The following is a 5,236-nucleotide window of genomic DNA, read 5'->3' on the forward strand; positions in this document are numbered from 1 at the left end:
GTATTGAAACCAGCAGGTGGAATTTTGCATTATGTAGTTTAGTGCCACTTTAAATGGTGTCATGAATGGGTCCGTCCTGCTCCAAATACATTTTACTATTCAGTTTGACGCCCTGGTCTTAGTTTCCATGTGCAGAGGGATCTTTGGCGATTTTATGAGCCTAGCATCGGTGCCATTTGAAGCATGTCACAATCCTCAGTTGGGCCTCAATATGTGACATACCTTCCATCTGCCACGCGAGGTTGGGCGTAGTTGTGCGAGTGTCAATTATGCTCGGCCAAATTCTAGGCCATACAGCAAAACAATAGCCGCGATGACCCCATGTTTTCACATCAAATAAAGAAACTACTGTAGATTCAGTTGGCTATGTGCTGGTGGTAATGTCATTCCCAAATCATTAATTTTTTTAAAAATTAATGATTTGGGAATAACCAATTTAGGCCCATTTGAAGATTACACACATCATGCCATTTCTTGGTAAATTCTTTACCATTTTCAGGATTCAAGTGGTGTCATAGGTGGCGCTACCTGTCGGTGCATTTATGAATTAAATGCAATGAAAATGCCGCAGATTTCTTCTCTGGACGCAAGGGCCCAAAGCGCCGCGTAGCGGCAAAAAAGCAAAGCTGGCGAAACATTTATAACGGGTCACCGTCACTTATTATTGGACTTATAGCGCATTTACGGGGTTGCAACTATTTTGCTTTATAGTGTCACCAGGAAAGAAAAGCATGCGACCTAACGCCGATCTATCTGTATAAAGTGATAATTGGAAGGTATATAGTAGGAAATATCAATAAAATAATCATTCCATGTCGTCTTCTGAGGGCATTTTTGATTGTAAAAAATATATGTGTACGTCACCGGAGTCTCTGCAATGATGATTTCATCACAGCAGTCTCGCGCAAGTAGAAGTTCTTCACCTATTAGGTCTTCACTTATTAGTCTGGCGCAAAGCCAGACGTTTTCCATTGCGATTTCACTACGATGTTTGACCAGAAGGAGCAGTGCGCGAGATATGCTAATGAGCAGACTTCCCTCGCTTGAGTTTCGGAAGAATGTTCCATATCGCGCTAAGCTGACCACTGCTGACCATGACAGGCGTGCATTGGACTGGTACAGGTTGGAACTGAACATTGAATATGCTGGTGGTGACGCTTTCTGATGAGAAGTTGGTCGTTACTGATGCAGTATCCTTGGACTTGTCCACAGCATCGTTCAATCATTGCTCTCTGAGCTGGCTTGATTCTGTACTTACCCAAATACTGAGACCAAATGCCTGTTGACTGTGCTTTAAGAGAGACTGGCGCCATGCCCAGTCTCTCTTAAAGCACAGTCAACAGACACCGACCCCCTCAGACTCAGAAACCACAAACGCCCAACCCTTCCTGCTACCTTAATACTTCTGGGTTTATAGGAACCCAGAAATGTATAGGTTATGGTGCCTGTGATGTATGAATAGGCCTCAACAGGAACTGAAAGACTACCTCGTGTCGGTTGCCCGGGGCCTATTTGACGCTGCCCTTGACACCGTCCTCCGCACTGTGGAGTGCCACCTCACATTAGAACACCTCACACTTTTTTAAATATTTACTTATTCATATCTTGCGTGTATTGTATTGTTTATGTTATGCCAAAATACATCTTTTTTATCTAACAATTTTTTCATATAACTCACGGATAATGCACGGTGCATACTGCAACGACTGTTGGACTTGTCATGTTCTTCACGCTTAAACAGTGGCGCCTCTGTCGGGAAAACCAGGTAAGCGGATGTTCAAAGTCATAACCATCCCATACCCCAACCCCTGAACTCGTAATGGAATGTATCAGGCATCATGGAACGTAATCAGCAACATTCAAACTACCGTCCATTTCAACCTTAAATGGCAATTTGTCCCGATTGTTGTCGGGCTTCGTTACTATAGTTACTATAGCGCTGGCGTTCTTTCAGCAGTATTCCAATGTCTTTTGCCTTTCATCACTGAATGTGAGCCCCCGATTTCAAATGTAATGCTCATCGACTCCTCCCCAAATTTACTGTCAGTGTCATCGGAAATGTTTGTTTTGTCGATGGCTTTTCACCGTTGATGTCACTACTGTAACGTACAGGGCGTGAACCGCCCCGAGCCGTCACGTTTGGAGGGGGAAATGTCCACGGCCTCCCAGAGGTCAGATGCTCGACCGTCTGTCTCCAGAGATCCTTCCCCTATACATGTATATGTTTATGGCAAGGTCATCCGACCACGAAAATAATAACGCAATTCTTTGGACTTACCCTTGTTCTTTATTTTGGAAGATGTACAAAACTCGAGAGGTCTTCTTAAACGGCCTTGGTATGTTTTCCCTTTTTTGCCCTGATGTTCTTCCTTGTCTAGCTCTCTCTCTCAGATGGGCGCCCTGTAGTCTGGTTTATATACAGGCCCTATAAGGGCCAGCCAAAGATAGCCGGTCACATGATGTTTCTAGTTTTGGGAAGCTTGCGGCAGGATGCCCGAATTCCACGAACACCCCACCAGGTTAACTATAGTTACCCCGGCGGACTATAAGGGAACCAGTACACAACTCTCAACGGAACCTGTATCCTTTCCTTCAATCATAGGTTCTGCATGCTCCAAAGTACAAGTCCCCGGTATCTAACAATTGCAAGAATATATATCGATACCCACTATTTATTATGCGAGCTCGGCTGATATTCATTCTTCTCAATTCAGGGTGTCATATGTCACCAAACACTTCAAGATCCGAAACAATTTTAACTTTGAGGCCGGTGTAGAAGTTTAACATGTCCAAGGAAAGAATGCCAGGGACACAAAGGATTATATTATCCGCTTCAATCTCTGAGCTATTGACGGTCAGGGTCTCTATAGAACAATATCGCAGAAAACAATAGGGCCGGACACTTTTTCCAGGGGGCATTTGTTATTGTTACACCGGCACAAAAAAAGTCCAATTAATTATAATATTTCTCCTAACGCAGTGATTCGGCCTCGTTCAGTTGGACTGCATCGGACTATAAGGGAACCAGTACACAACTCTCAACGGACTATACGGCGGACTATAAGGGAACCAGTACACAACTCTCAACGGAACCTGTATCCTTTCCTTCAATCATAGGTTCTGCATGCTCCAAAGTACAAGTCCCCGGTATCTAACAATTGCAAGAATATATATCGATACCCACTATTTATTATGCGAGCTCGGCTGATATTCATTCTTCTCAATTCAGGGTGTCATATGTCACCAAACACTTCAAGATCCGAAACAATTTTAACTTTGAGGCCGGTGTAGAAGTTTAACATGTCCAAGGAAAGAATGCCAGGGACACAAAGGATTATATTATCCGCTTCAATCTCTGAGCTATTGACGGTCAGGGTCTCTATAGAACAATATCGCAGAAAACAATAGGGCCGGACACTTTTTCCAGGGGGCATTTGTTATTGTTACACCGGCACAAAAAAAGTCCAATTAATTATAATATTTCTCCTAACGCAGTGATTCGGCCTCGTTCAGTTGGACTGCATCGAGAGCCTACGGGAGGGGCAGCGGTCCTTTCTTTTGACAATGACTGTTAGCATCCCAGTACGACTTTAAATCGGAATACATGTGTATCTTTCTCCGGTTCATTTTTTTCTAATCATGTAACGCTTCACACAGGCCGAGCTAGTATAAACAAACCGGTAAGGTTTTTTCCACTCAAAATACATGTACTTCAAATAATTTCAGTTCGGCAAACGTCAAAATTCGGCAGCGATGCCGTTCGAGGAATCCCCCGTTGCTGTTAACGGCAACGGTTGCTTTATACGGCATCCCTCGGATGCCTCACGCGGCATCCCTCAGCTTCGGGAAAACTTCGGGGCCGAGCGCTGCCGATCGGGGGTTCCATTATAGATTAATAGGGGGCAGCTGGTATTGATCTAAATATTTACCCCAGGAAATGTAAGTCTATCCACGCATTTTTGAAAATTTTCAGAATGGCCTCCACTGAAATGTGGCGTCAGACCAACTGATGGAGGTTCAATGCTGTGGTGTCAATTTTCACCGGAAGTGTCACTTTACGGCAACGGTTGCCTCAGACGGCATTGCTGCCGAATTTTGACGTTTGCCGAACTGAATTGATATCATTTATATGCGAAATTGAAATTGCTTTATTAGCATTTCTAGTGGAGGTACATGTAATATTAATTTGCCAACATTGATATAAGCAGGTTGTGTTCGCACGCTACATACTACATAGACAGCGTACATACTTATATTCCACACCTCTTGAATGGCCGTTGCATAATGACTCGTATTATATACCCATTTTTGTGTACTACATTCGCCTACCCGCCACAATGAGACATGTTTACAGTGGATTTGAGTATTCTAATATAGCCATCCAACCGGTATCTGCCCATTCCGCCTTAACCTTATTCGCCTTATCCAATTTTGCCTTCTCCCATTTAGCCTTCTCCTAACTTGCCTTTTCTCAATTCGCCTTCTACGATTTCGCCATCGTCTTATCTCGCCTTTGTTCCAATTGGCCTTCTTCCTAACTCGCCTTCCTCTCATCTTGCCTCATCCTAGTTTGCCTTTTCTTATTTCGCCTTTGTCCTATTCTGCCTTGGTTTCATCCTGCCTTATCTCATCTTGCCTTTTCTTGATTGACCTTTGTGTCAATTCGCCTTCTTCCCATTTTGCCTTCTCCCGTTTCGCCATATCTCACCTCGCCTTTTATCAATCCGCCTTTGCTTATCTTGCCTTTGTTCTATTTTGCCTTGTTGTTTTGAGAGCTAACTCGTTCTGTGAGAAGGCCTCATAGTTCCCCAATGATCAAAGGAATACATCTTCCAGATTGCTGGATTTGAGTAGGCCTATTGACCATAGTCCATAATAAAGAACTTCAGAAGCACTCACACTTTGAATGATCAATAAAATACTTAGCACCCCCATCCCTCCTATATAGTACCAGGTCACAAGTCTTACTTATCAAAGAATGCCAAAACACTATGCCAAAATATTTCCATGAAAGACTTGGAAAACTCTAAGATTTGACAAACATGGGTAAAGATACTAAGTTGGTTTTGGAGATACATGTAAGCTTACATGTAGATGGTTCAGAAGTTATGAAGATTTGAAAATATTGGTAATTAAACAACAGCCTTGGGTAGGGTACCAAAACATAATTCGTGGAAACACTCTTATATGAAAGATTGGCCCCACAAACATGGGTAAAAGAGACAAAAGTCTTTTG

This window comes from Lineus longissimus, chromosome 12 (assembly GCF_910592395.1).
Source record: "Lineus longissimus chromosome 12, tnLinLong1.2, whole genome shotgun sequence".
Taxonomy (NCBI): domain Eukaryota; kingdom Metazoa; phylum Nemertea; class Pilidiophora; order Heteronemertea; family Lineidae; genus Lineus; species Lineus longissimus.